This window comes from Narcine bancroftii, chromosome 1 (genome assembly GCF_036971445.1).
Source record: "Narcine bancroftii isolate sNarBan1 chromosome 1, sNarBan1.hap1, whole genome shotgun sequence".
Taxonomy (NCBI): domain Eukaryota; kingdom Metazoa; phylum Chordata; class Chondrichthyes; order Torpediniformes; family Narcinidae; genus Narcine; species Narcine bancroftii.
The window spans coordinates 253624447-253639105 of NC_091469.1; the positions used below are offsets into that span (position 1 = coordinate 253624447).

Consider the following 14659-nt stretch of genomic DNA (forward strand, 5'->3'; position numbering starts at 1 on the left):
TTTTTCACGTTCATACTTTACTAAATGAAGCAATAAAATTGCAAAACATTACATGGTAAATGCAGTTGACCTTAAAGTGTCACTCATTTCGGGGACTGCAGGATGAGGAATAAACGCTAGGCTTGGCAGAGAGGTCCAGATCCAAAATAAAAGCTTGAAAATATTGAATAAAAAGCTTCAAGATTGTAGAATTTTTGTTGTTGTTTTATTATTGACCAAAGATTTACAGGTAAAAACTAACTAATTTAAATTCAAAGAAGCTGTGTTTCTAAAATTAGAGAGTTTTCGTAGGGGAACGGCACTATATATATAATATATATAGAAGTAAATCACGAAAATCTTCAGACCCCATGGTTGAAGTAAAAACACACAATGCTGGAGAAACTCAGCTGGTCAAAGAGCTTGAGAGCAGCTTGGATTACAGATGGGGAGCAGTGAGAGAGAATCCCACAGAACTCCCTGTGGAGAGCAAAGGAGAACTTCTTCAGGGTAGGCATCCTTTGAAAAGATTTCGGAGTTGTGCAGTAGTCAGAAGTAAATCACTAAAATCTGTAGACAGCATGGTTGAAGTAAAAAAAACAATGCTGGAGAAACTCAGTTGGTCAAAGAGTATATAAAACATTGTGTGTGTGGTTTTTATATGGTAAGCATTATTATCAACATTGTTACCTCCTGGACTATGCTCCATTGGATACTTCCAATGACCAGCTCCTCTTCTGCTACACCCACTGTCACCATTCCAGTCTATTCTTGCTGCCACAGTTGCCCATCCAGCTTCTTTCTGACCCCACCATCACTTCTCTTTTTGAATCCTTGTTATGCTGGTACTGCTGTCTCTGGGACACTGCTATCCCACTTTTCTCCTCTCTCGCCCTCATTTGCACCCCCCTATCACTGTCATCACCTGGGATCCTGCTGTCATCACCTCACCACCCTTGCCTCGTAGGTTTTCTTGCCCCCATCTCTGGGAGCCTGCTTGCTCCTGCTGCCGTTGCCTCCTGCACCCCATCAGTCACTTGCCAATCTACTTCTGTCTCTGAATCACCCCTCAATTTTTTCACCCCAGTTGACTTTCCTTTCAAAGGCTGAAAGAATAGGTGGTAGAATGTAATCAGGTTGCCTTGAGGAGAAAGCACTCTGCATATGGGAATTGTTTGATTTCTCTTTTCATTTTTATGTGCCTTACTTATTACTGATGCTTCCATCTGTATAAACCAGTCACTTAAAAATGATCTTTGTTGTGTCACCCTGCATCATTTTGTAGCTGTAAATAAATAAAAAGGAACAATGGAGAAATCTGGGGTTCCCAATCTTCTCTGATGGGTGCATCTTTCTCTTTCTGTTTTCCATTGTTCGAGATGCTATTTAGAGCTGTTTTCCTTTGAACTGCTGCATAATTTCTGTTTGATTTTTGCTTCGTCAAGGGCAGCAGGTGCAACAGCGATAACTTTAGACCGAACAGTGGCTTTTGATAACGCATTTGCTCAGCTGTTTTTGATACTTGGTATAGCCTGATTAATCTTATCAATAAAGCTGGGCCTGGGTTGTACCATCACCTTCAGTCTGCGTTGGCATGAATTTTCACCTCTTTGCATTTGTTATTTTTCTTGAGAATTGCAAGAACTGCTGTTATGATCTCTCTTTGGTCCATTTTTCTTGTCTGTTAGTTTCTTGCTAAAGGGAGGAAAGTGCTTTAACACAGACACCATCAATGGCCAGTCACTTTACCTGCCCAGAGGCCAGTGTGTCCAGCACAGTTCAGAACTCGGCACGGTCACACTCCTTAATTTGGTGGATTGCCAGCGTTGGCCAAGTGATGAATAACAACTAGATATCAAGTTGGACAATTGTGCCTACACTCTGTCAAGGAAAGTCATCTTATCTGGACTGTTTGATATGTATGCAGTAAATTAGATTTTTGTTGGGGTGAAGTAGTTTAGAAGGCTTGCTTCAGTGAACCATGCTGCTGTTGAAATAAAATTAAATAATTCATGCTTCCTTACGTGATTCTCACTGGCATTACATCTCTTAAATATCTCGTGCAAAGTTGAATTAATGTTGGAGTCAGGCTGCTAGCAACTCTTAAAATATGTTTGCTTTATTGTACAAGCACTTATCTTCCACATTGTACAACAATGTACTACTATTCAAGACAGGAGATGGTCTATCTGTGACGTGGTGCCACCTTTCTTCAATCCCGGAATTGGGGTTATTCCCTTTTGTGTTTTGGTTCTAGTTCTCCTACTGACCCAGGCTTCAGCAAGGAAGGACCCGTATCTCTCTCCCATTCCTTTAGTTCTGTGCCACGTCAATAGTCTTGTGCTTGCACCATCCTCTTCACCCACCTTTGCCCTGTTTTGCTACCACCTCCATGTTTCACTTCAGATGTATATGATCTGAGTAATTGGTACTGAGCCAGTCAGATACAGAGGAGTATGAGATTGATGGCTCTTGTCAGTTTCCCCAAGTTAGTCGCAAGAGGAAGTCTTACCACTGGGGTATTTTGCTGTCTTAACCTAGGCCTCCAGTTATTTCTTATTACCAGAGTAGCAGCCAGCTCTTTTTGCCTGCCATCGAGGCCTTGGATTCCATTAAAAATGTCTTGAGCGGATTTATTGTTTCTTATCTCACTGCAGTCATGAGTGTTAGTAAAGAAGTGAGCAAACTTTCAAATTTATGAATGTGACATAGAATATTGCATTCCTTATTTCATGCTGGTTTAGTTTCTATATGTATTTGTTTCACAGTTTAATTGTCACCGATGAATTCTCAAAACAGTCCTGGATTTATAATTCTGTGATTGATCAATCAATACTGGAGATTTACTTGCTCAATTCAGACATTATCAATCTCCCTATGTTTTCATTTCATTTTCAGAGCATTTCATGGACCAAGGGCCAGCCTTTTGAATAGCAACCTCCAACTACTTGTTCAAGCTGAAAACTGGCCAGTTTTTCTTGTCTGAGATTGTATTCAATCTTTGCACTGCCTCAATAATAGCAAGTTCCTTATTGTTGAATATCACTATAATTACAGTAATCTAAAGCGAATAGATTAAGTTTACAGTGAAGTTTCAGCATGTTGATTGGCTGCATTGTCAGTCTTATTAGTACCAATTAAGAATTTTGGAGGAAACTGGATTTAGATGGGAAGAGTGATGTAGGAATGGTGATCTGAGTCTTGTTCCAGGTTGTATTGCAGAGTCAAGGAATGGAGCCCACTGACAAGTATTGAGAAATGGACACCAGGCTGATGTGCAATCATATCAGAAGCATTAATTAATGTTTTATTTTGCTTAATCAAGCTAATCTTTAAGAGTATGATTACATTTTTTTGTTTGCTTTTCAAACTGTTCTGGAAAAAAAGGTTTTGGTGGATTCTGTTTCATCCTCAATTATTTCTCTGTAACCACAATTGTTTAACAACTACAACAACTACATCATTTCTTCAAATCTATAATGGTTCAGCTGACAAGTATTATTGCAAAATTGATTTATGTATACCGTGCAGAGAGCTGTTTTAAGCACTACTGCACAGATATGACGATTGAATATTGTGTATAATCTTGGGACTCTGGATATTAAAATTGTAAAACTATTTCAGGCAATTAAGATTCTTGAAGTGGGTGGAAGAAGAGGGGGTGCAGTGAGATTAGAAAAGTTGAGCAGCTTCCATCATCTCAAGGCTGATCTTGACGATATTGATGAATTAGGACTATGTCCTGAATTTGTATGAGAGACTGGATTGAGGAATTTTAAGCATGTCCTTGAAGCATGGTGAGAGCATGTCAGTTTGTCAGATCAAGTGATCAGAATTTCATAACGATTATGGTTACCTTCCATTGTTTAATTGTCAATGTGACACAATGCCAGGTAGATGTTAAATACCATAAATAGTGGTTGAGGAAAAATAGTGGATCTGCCAACATTCTTAAGTTCAGGTTAATTGTGAAAAAGTATATGGAATGAGAGCAGACAGTGATTCATGCAAAGTTAAAGGTTAGGGGTGGTGGATAAAAGTTTGAAGTGATGAAAGTGCCATGAATCAAGTATTACAAACAAGTATGATTGTCTTCCATGTGAAGTTTTAATTTATCTGAATGCTTAGCGAGAAGTTTATGGGATTTGACTTTACCTCAGTGTGACTTTACCCACAATTCTTAGCCCCCTGTTCTACTCACTTTACACCTACGACTGTGTAGCTCGGTACAACAATAACACTCTACAAATATGCTGATGATGTCACGGTAGTGGGTCATATAAAGAAAGATGATGAGTCAGCAGACAGGAGGGAGATGGAAAACTTGGCTGACTGGTGCACCAACAACAGCCTTGCACTCAATGTCACCAAAACTAAGGAGCTGATTGTTGATTTCAGGGAGGGAAAGCCAGAGGTGTACGATCCAGTGATCATTGGGGGATTAGAGGTGGAAAGGGTGAGTTTTTGGGAGTAACTATGTCAGAGGATCTTTCCTGGACCGAACCCACTAAAGGCATTGTGAAGAAAGCACATCCGAACCTCAACTTCATCAGGAGTTTGCGGTGGTTTGGTACGACATCGGAAGCTGTGGCAAATATCTACAGATGTGTAGTGGAAAGTGTGCTGAACGACTGCATCATGGTCTGGTATGGGAACACTAATACTTCCAAGTGTAAAGACCTGCAACAGGTAATGCACATTGCTCAGGGCTTCACAGGCAAAACCCTTCCCATTATCGAGAACATCTACAGGGAATGCAGCAGTCGGAGAGCAGCAGCGATCATCAAGGATCCACACCACCCAGCACATGCTCTGTTCTCGCTGCTGTTATCAGGAAAGAGGTATCGGTGTCACAAGACTCGCACCACCAGGTTCAGGATCAGCTGCTGCCCCTCCACCATCAGAGTCCTCAACAACAAATTCAATCAAGGACTTGTTTAAAGACTCTTACTTGTACACTTTATTGATTTTTTTTTTAATTATTTCTGTATTGCAGTCGGTTTGTTTACATTCATTTTCTGTTTGCAAGATTTCAAGATGGCGGCGTACAAAGTTGCAACAACCACTTTGGCTCCTCACAACTGTGAAATCCCAACCCACTACTTTGTATCTAGGATCAGGAAACTAGTCAAAATACAAAATGCGAACTGATCTTGCAAATTAGCGGATCAGTAAGATTCTGTGTGGTTTAAAGCTACTGAACCAGAGAACTCTGACTGCTGCAAACTGCAGAATGGATCACCGGAGACGTGTGGGAGGCCATTGGAAGTGCTGCTGGGGAAGGCAGAAGCATGGAAAATGGGCCAACATCAGGGCTAGGCCGAGAGTTAACCCCTTCAGACCCACGCTCTCGGCTATCTTACTTTCAAATGTAAGATCGTTGGAGAAGAAAATGGATTGCCTGAGGCTGCATCTCAACCAGAGAGAATTGCAGGGCTGTTGTGCTCTGGTGAATACAGAAACGTGGCTTCAGGTCACCATTCGAGACTCAGCGATCCAGCTGGATGGTCTTATCTCCTTCAGGGCAGACAGAGATGCTGCTGCTTCTGGCAAGACTCAAGGAGGGCCTGTGCATTTACATTAATGAGAACCAGTGTCTCACCAGTGCACCAGTGTCTCTATTGTGAAGAACTGCTCAGCAGAGATGGGGTACCTCCTGGCAGGTCCATCTAGCTACCCAGGGAATTCTCGACCACACTGATTGCCGCAGTCTACACTTCCACCTTTGGCTAGCAAGGGTGAAGCCATGAAGGTGCTTTATGATGCCATCTGCCAATCCAGACTTCCCACCCCAAAAGTGCCATGATTGTTGCTGGTGACTTCAATCATGCCAACCTGAAAACGATCTTACCATGGTTTCAACACCTTGTGAGCTTTGTCACCAGTGGAGAGAACACCCTAGGTCAAGTGTACACCAATGTCTCAGGTGCATACAAGGCTGCATCTCGCCCACACCTTGCTTATTCAGATCACGTATCTGTCCTGCTAACCCCGATGTACAGAGTGCCGGCAAAGCAAATTAGGTCAATTGACAGGGGGATAAAATGTGGCTGGGTGGGGGGCTTTAGCAGTGCAGCAAAACTGCTTTGAGACCACAGACTGGAGTTGTTTCAAGGAGTACATAAGCTCAGTGACTGGCTACATCAGCAAGTGCATTGTCGATGTCACTGAGATCAAATGCTTCACACCTAGGGCTAACCAGAAACCATGGTTGGATGTCGAGGGCCAGGCCCCTCTCCGGATTCGAGATGCTACCTTCAAGACGGTGTAGGATGACACTAAGATCAGCCAGGGCAGAACTCTCCCATGCAATCTGGAAGGCAAAGCGGGGTTACGCATAGAAGATCCACAGACAGCTGTGTGACACCGATGATACGAAGTGCATGTGGCAAGAGATCGAGGCTATTATGGATCACGTCAGCCTTGCGAATTAAGGACAATGTTGCCTTCCGGACTGACTGAAGACCTTCTATGCACAGTTTGATGAGAAGAAGATGATGATGCCAAAGAAAGCCCCGTTCCCCCTGATGAATCCCCCCCCCCCCCCCCCCACCTTATAGCTGTGGCTGAGGTGAGGAGAACCCTATCCAGACAACATACCTGGTCAGGTACTAAAGGGCTGTGCAGACCAATTGATGGAGGTCTTCATAGACATCTTCAACACCTCACTACAGCTGTCCATTGTTCCCGCAGGGTTCAAGACAGCCACCATCATCCTGGTATCCAAGAAGGTGACCAAAACAGGCCTCAATGACTACCGCCCTGTGGCAATGACCTCCACCATTATGAAATCCTTCGAGTATCTAGTGGTGGAACACATCAAAACACACCTCCCAGACACGCTGGACCCATTTCAATTCATCTATAGAAGAAATCAATTCACACATGATGCTATAGCTTTGTCGCTTCACTCCGTCCTGGCCCGCCTGGAGAACAATGCCTCATACACCAGGCTGTTGTTCATTGACTTCAGCTCGGCGTTTAATACTATATGGCAATAGATTAAGAGATGGGGAAGTGCAGAGAGACCTAGGGGTACTTGTACATCAGTCTCTGAAGGCGAGCATGCAGGTACAGCAGGCGGTTAAAAAGGCAAATGGTATGTTGGCCTTCATATCAAGAGGGTTTGAGTATAGGAACAAGGATACCTTACTGCAGCTGTACAGGGCCTTGGTGAGACCCCACCTGGAGTATTGTGTGCAGTTTTGGTCACCTGATCTAAGGAAGGATGTTCTTGCAATGGAGGGAGTGCAGAGGCGATTCACCAGGCTGATACTAGGAATGGCAGGAATGACTTATGAGGAAAGATTGCGCAAATTGGGATTGTGCTCCCTGGAGTTTAGAAGATTGAGAGGGGATCTCATAGAGACATATAAAATTCTGGCAGGACTGGACAGAATGGATGCAGAAGGGATGTTTCCAATGATGGGAAAATCCAGAACCTGGGGCCATGGTTTAAGGATAATAGGCAAACCATTTAGGACCGAGATGAGGAGGAATTTCTTTACCCAGAGGGTGGTGAATCTGTGGAATTCATTGCCACAGAGGGCAGTAGAGGCAGGTTCATTAAATCTATTTAAGAGGGAATTAGATCTATTTCTTCAGTATAAGGGTATTAAAGGTTACGGAGAGAAGGCGGGGACGGGATACTGAACTTTAAGATCAGCCATGATCTCATTGAATGGCGGAGCAGGGTCGAATGACCTACTCCTGCTCCTATCTTCTATGTTTCTATAATTCCCCATAGGCTGGTAGAGAAGCTGACCTTGTTGGGACTCAACCTCCCTCTCTGTAACTGGATCCTGGACTTCCTAACGGAAAGACCACAGTTTGTCCAGGTCAATAGCAGAATATCAAGCACCGTCACACTGAGCACTGGCACACCTCAGGGCTGTGTACTCAGCCTGCTCCTGTTCATGCTACTGACCCACGACTGCATCGCCAGATCCAGCTCCAACAGTGTCATAGTTTGTAGATCACATAACTGTCGTCGGCCTCATCAGTAACAATGAGGAGTTTCACTACAGAGAAGAGGTGGAAAATTTTGTGAAATGGTGTAAGAGAAGCAACACGAGTCTCTCAACATGGCCAAGACGAATGAGATGATCATGGCTTTCAGGAGGACCAGGAGTGACCATCCTCCACTAAACATCAACAACTCTAGTAGAGAGTGGATAGCACCAGCATCAAGTTCCTTGGAGTTCATTTAAATAGTGACCTATTGTTGGCACTTAACATCTCCTCACTTATCAGGAAGGTGCCACGAGCTAGTCAGAGTAGGAACAACAAGATAGCTAGAATGAATTTGTAGCTTGAAAGCTAGTGTAGGAGGGAAGGTTTCAGATTCTTGGAACATTGGAATTAGTTCTGGGGCAGATGGGACTGGTTCAAACAGGACGGTCTACATCAGGGCAGGGCCAGGATCAATGTTCTTGGTGGTTTGTTTGCTAGCGCTGTTGGGGAAGGTTTAAACTAATGTGGCAGGGGAATGGGACCAAGTCCAGAGAGTCAGAGGTGTATAAAATGAGAATGGAAGCAAAAGGTAGCAAGGTGAAAAGCATTAGTGGCAGACGAGTAAAAGCAGGGGAAAAATCAAAAAGAGCTATTTATTTACATATGGTAAAAGGGTTAAGAGTGTGGCTAAAGAAAGACTGAAAGCTTCGTGTCTCAATGCAAGGAGCATTTGTAATAAAGTGGAGGAATTGAATGTGGAGATAGCTATTAATAACTATGATATAGTTGGGATCACAGAAACATGGCTTCAGGGGGAACGTGACTGGGAGCTCAACATTCAGGGTTACTCGACATTCAGGAAAAGGAAGTGGAGTAGCCTTGTTGGTTGGGGAAGAGGTGAATGCCATAGAAAGGAAGGACATCAGTGTAGAGGATGTGGAATCCATATGGGTAGAGCTGCGAAACACGAAGGGGCAGAAGACGCTAGTGGGAGTAGTGTACAGGCCGCCTAACAGTAGCAGTGAGGTTAGTGAAGGAGTCATGAAGGAAATTGGTAATGCGTGCAACCAAGGGACGGCAGTTGTAAGGGGTGACTTTAATCTACATGTAGATTGGGTGAACCAAATTGGTACAGGTAAGGTTGAAGAGGATTTCTTAGAATGTATGCAGGATTTTTTTCTAAATCAGCATGTTGAGGAACCAACGAGGGAACGAGCCATTCTAGACTGGGGGAACGAGCCATTCTAGACTGGGTATTGAGTAATGGAGAAGGGTTAATTAGCAATCTTGTTGTGAGGAACCCCTTGGGCAAGAGTGACCACAATAGGGTGGAATTCTTCATTAGGATGGAATGTGACAGGGTTGATACGGATACAAAGGTTTTGAACTTGAAGAGGGGTAACTTTGATGGTATAAGATGTGAATTGACTAAAATAGATTGGCAAATGGTACTTAAAGGACTAATGGTAGAAGTGCAATGGCAATTGTTTAAAGATAGCTTGGAGCAAGTGCAGAAAATGTACATCCCAGTTTGTACGAAGAATAAATCGAGGAGGGTAGCACATTCGTGGCTAACAAGGGAGATCCGAGAGAGTGTCAAATCCAAAGAAGGAGCTTACAAATTAGTCAAAAAGAATAATATCCCTGATGATTGGGAGAAATTCAGAGTTCTGCAGAGAAGAACAAAAGGATTAATTAGGAAAGGTAAAAGGGATTATGAGAAGAAGCTGGCAGGGAACGTAAAAAATGACTAAAAGCTTTTATAGAAATGTTAGGAGAAAGAGGTTAGTTAAGACAAATGTGGGTCAGTTGCGGACAGAAACAGGTGAGTTCATCATGGAGAACAAGGGTTTGGCAGACTGTTTGAATGACTATTTTAGTTCATCAAGGAAGACAACTAATTTACAGGAAATTATTGAGGATTGGGGATCTACTGTGACAGGCACTAAAGGAAATAATTGTAAGTCGGGAAGTTGTATCAGTTAAATTGCAGGGATTAAAGGCTGATAAATCCCCAGGGCCGGACAGTCTACCTCCAAGAGTGCTGAAGGAAGTAGCCCAGGAAATAATGGATGCGTTGGTGATAATGTTTCAAACCTCTTTGGATACTGGATTAGTTCCTAAGGATTGGAGGGTGGCCAACATAACCCCACTCTTTAAGAAGGGAGGGAGAGAGAAATCGGGAAACTACAGACCAGTTAGCCTGACATCGATAGTAGGGAAGGTGCTAGAATTGGGTATTAAAGATGAAATTGTAGTACATTTGGAAAGTAGTGGTATCATCGCCCAGAGTCAGCATGGTTTTGTGAAGGGGAAATCATGACTGACAAATCTAATTGAGTTTTTTGAGGATGTAACCAGTAGAGTGGATAGGGGAGAACCATTGGATGTGGTATATCTGGACTTTAGTAAGGCGTCTGATAAGGTTCCGCACAAAAGACTAGCGTAAAAAATTAAAGAGCATGGTATAGGAGGTATGGTATTAAGGTGGATAGAGAATTGGTTGAGGGACAGGAAGCAAAGAGTAGGAATAAATGGGTTATTTTCAGAATGGCAGCCAGTGACTAGTGGGGTATCGCAGGGCTCAGTGCTGGGGCCGCAGTTGTTTACGATATATATCAACAACTTAGAAGTTGGAATAGATAGCAGTATCTCGAAATTTGCAGACGATACGAAGTTGGGTGGCAGGGTTAGCTGTGTGGAGGATGCTAGGAGAGTGCAGGGTGATTTGGACAAGTTAGGCAAGTGGGCCAGGACGTGGCAGATGCAGTATAATGTGGATAAATGCGAGGTTATCCACTTTGGAGGTAAGAATAGAAAAGAGGATTATTATTTAAATGGTATCTGTTTAGGAAAAGGGGAGATGCAGAGAGACTTGGGTGTTGCTGTGCATCAGTCGTTGAAAGTGGGTGTGCAGGTGCAGCAGGCGGTGAATAGGGCGAATGGTATATTGGCGTTCATAGCGAGAGGATTTGAGTCCAGGAGTAGGGAGATCCTGCTGCAGCTGTACAGGGCCTTGGTGAGACCACACCTGGAGTACTGCGTGCAATTTTGGTCACCTTATCTGAGGAAAGATATCCTTGCCTTGGAGGGGGTGCAGAGAAGGTTCACTAGGCTGATACTGGGGATGGAGGGACTTGCATATGAAGAAAGGTTGGATGGACTAGGCTTGTATTCTCTGGAATTTAGAAGATTGAGAGGGGATCTTATAGAAACATAAAATTCTTAAGGGTTTAGATAGATTAGACGCAGGAAGGTTGTTTCCAATGCTGGGAAAAACCAGAACCAGGGGTCATATTTTAAGGATAAGGGGGAAGTTTTTTAGGACTGATATGAGGAAAAATTTCTTCTCTCAGAGAATGGTAAATGTGTGGAATTTTTTGTCACAGGAAGTAGTTGAGGCCGGTTCCTTGTCAATATTTAAGTGTAAGTTAGATTTGGCTCTTGTGGCCAAGGGGATTAGGGGGTATGGGGAGAAGACAGGAACTGGGTACTGATCAGCCATGATCATAATGAATGGCGGTGTAGGCTTGAAGGGCCAAATGGCCTACTCTCCTACAGCTATTTTCTATGTTTCTATGCGACTGCACTTCCTGAGAAGACAGAAGTGGTCAAGCTAACTAGCCATCATTTTGTCAACCTTCTATAGGAGCACTATTGAGATTGCCCTGGCCAGCTGCATCACAGAGTGGTACACTGCTGCAGAGAAATGGATTGGAGGTCAATCCACAGGACCATAAGAGTGGCAGAGGTGATCACTGGAGTCTCCCTCTCCCATTGATGTGATCTACCAGGATCGCTGTCTGAAGAGGGCAACAAAATCATTGAGAAAATCATTGAGGACCCCTTCCACCCTGCATCTTTCAGCTGCTCCCATTGGAGAAGAAATACAGGAGGATCAGAGCCAGCACCACCAGGGTGAGGAACAGCTTCTTCCCACGGGCAGTGAGAATGCTGAACGACCAAAGGAACTGCTCACACTAACCATCTGAGACTCTCGTTTGTACAAGAGTATCGATCTAGTTATTAATTTATTTATTTTTATAGATGTAATATTTGTCCTCCATTTGTATTATATGTCTGCATGTGTTTTATGTCTGGTTGTATGTCCGCAAGTTCTTGCACCGAGGACCAAAGAACGCTGTTTTGTCAGGTGGTACTTTTACAATCAGATGACAGTAAACTTGACTTGTTTACAGTTCTTTATTGTTTACATGTTTTTTTTTGCACTACTTGTAAGTGGTAATTCTGTCTTGTCTGCAGAAAAAGAATCTCAGGGTGGTATGTGATATCATGAATGTACTTTGACAATAAATCTGAAATCTGAGTCCAATTTTTGCATAATTACATGCCAATTGGGAAATTAGAGTAACTCGTTGCTGTTAAGTGTGGTGATTGAATGTCTCTGAGGGAATTATAATGCAGCACTTTAAATTCTTCTCCCATTTATTGAATTCATTTATAATTACTGTCGTGGTATCTAAATGTAAGCATTGTCTGGGAGAATATTATTACTTTTCTGTGAGATCAGTTCCTGTTTAATCAGATTGGGGCCAGTTGGGAGAATGTTTTGCATTTGTTTTTCTTCAGTAAGTTGAAATGTTTTTATCCTATTAAATTAAATGAAGATGAGTGTGTATATTATATAGTGCCAACTATAAGGTTGTTCTGCCACCACGGTTACAAATGGATAAAACATGCATTAGATTTCTGAAATAAAACATCGTGCTCTTGTTAAAGAAGTTCCAAAGCTTTGAAACTGACCCTACAATGTTGATTTTTCCAAATGTGTGCATTGCATCTGATTGCACAGTACAGTGGCCATTTCAAATGTTAGTCCTTGTCTGGCAATAGCGTATGTCTCGAATTTTGGCATTTCATTCTATTCATTTTCTGTTGAAGTGTCATTATTTTACTTTCCACCATTTATTTTCACTGATTTTTATCTGAACAGACCTGTAACTTTTTTTTCCTGAATTAAAGGTGGATTAGATCTGGTTGTGGCTTCCCAGTGTCGTACCTTTTCTGTGCCATGGTCTGCATCCTGTCATGTACAGTTCTGAAAGCAGCTCAGTGAGTGCCTGAGAGTAAAGAACAGTCTCTTGAACCACCTTCTCCCCCACCCACCACCAACACTGCATCATGTAATTATGTTCTTTATAAGGAATTTCAGATTTATCTCTCTTACTCTTCTGATATTTTTCTATACTTTTCTGGAGAAAAATGTCTGAGTGAATGTTTCATTCTTGTCATCTTCGGCATTGTGCATCATGTGGTATCTTTCATCTTTTAGAACATCCCAAAGAGCTTTATAGTCAATCATATTCCTTTGAAGTGTTGCAGTGGAGCCAATTTTCACAAAGCAAAGCCCTAGAACTAACATTATGGTCAGGATAATCTTTTTAAGCAGGTTAAGCATTGGTCTAAACATCAGGCTATGTTCCTTAAATCTGTTTAAAGAGTGCCATAGGAGTGTAATGTTTATAAATAGTGTTGAAGCCAACAGTTGTGCAGATTCCGAAAACAGCTGTTTCCAGTGATTCGTTATGATGCCTGCTACATCTTTTTTGTAAACAAAGAAGCACCTTGATGTGAAATGTTTCTTTACACGAGAGAATTCTGATTAATTTAGAAAGGTTTATTTTGTTCTTCTACATAAAATAGTTCAGATAAATGGTGATAGATCTAACTAGTTGTTCAGATTCTTGAAAAATTGCTGTTTGCAATGTTTTGTTAAGATGCTTGCAATATGTGAATGTAGCTTACTTGATTGAAACATCGGGATGTGTGTCTTTGCACAACAGCGAGTTCTGAATAACTTAGAAAGGTTTATTTTGTTCTTCATAAAAACCATGCAGATAAGAGTGTCGTATCTAACAGTTGTGCAGGTTCTGATTATGTGATTAAACTTGTTACGTTCAATAAAAGTTAATTTAATGTTTCTCCAACTAACGTGATACTGCAAATCTGGAATTATCTTTGTGTTCATCTTGAAGTTGTCCATCATAATCCACAATTTTTTTCAGGAAGCAAACCTTTGGAAAAAAAATTGTTGTCCAGTATTATTTGTGTCTTGTTGTTGGACTATGAGTCAAAAAGGGTGGTATATCAGATGGACAAATAGTAAATAAAATTGGAAGCAGTAAAGTATGAAATTGTATATTTTGTCAGTAAGAACCTGGAGACACAATGCAGTATTCTTAAAGTTACTGCTGATCAATAGGAATTTGTAAGTATTTAGGGCATTTTGAGAGAACAATTCAGGTAAATGAGTTTTTAGGCATCATGGAGAATTAAAGCAGGGAGTTGTGGCCTCATAAGACAGGTTAGGTTCTAATCAAGAGTATTGTGTTCTAGGCTGTGCAACTGATGTTAGGAACTTTGAAGGTCCGGGGTTGGGGGGGGGGGGGGGGAAGGGTTGCAGAGTATATTTAAGAGAATAGTTGTAGGAGTGAGGATTTCTGATACAAGGTTAAATAGGGAAAGTAGCATTGATCTTGGAGCAAGAGAAAATGAGAGGGAATTTGATAAGGTTGCGCAAACCCATGCCTGGTTTAGCTAGGGTAAATATTGAAAAACAGTCCTCTTTAGCAGAGGATTCAAAGATCAAAAGCCCAGAATCTCAGGTGATTTAGAATCAGCTAGTCTCCTTCTGCTTACACTTTTATCATTTTTATTGTTATCCACATGTCATTCCTCGTGCACGAGTTCAAGAATTGTCTTGTTT

At 42.0% G+C, this 14659-nt stretch overlaps 1 protein-coding gene across 6 annotated transcripts in view; it reads left to right on the top strand.

Annotated features, from left to right (window-relative positions):
- Positions 1–14659, top strand: part of pdhx (pyruvate dehydrogenase complex component X) — a 236418-nt gene that overhangs the window by 37712 nt on the left and 184047 nt on the right. The window lies entirely within an intron of this gene.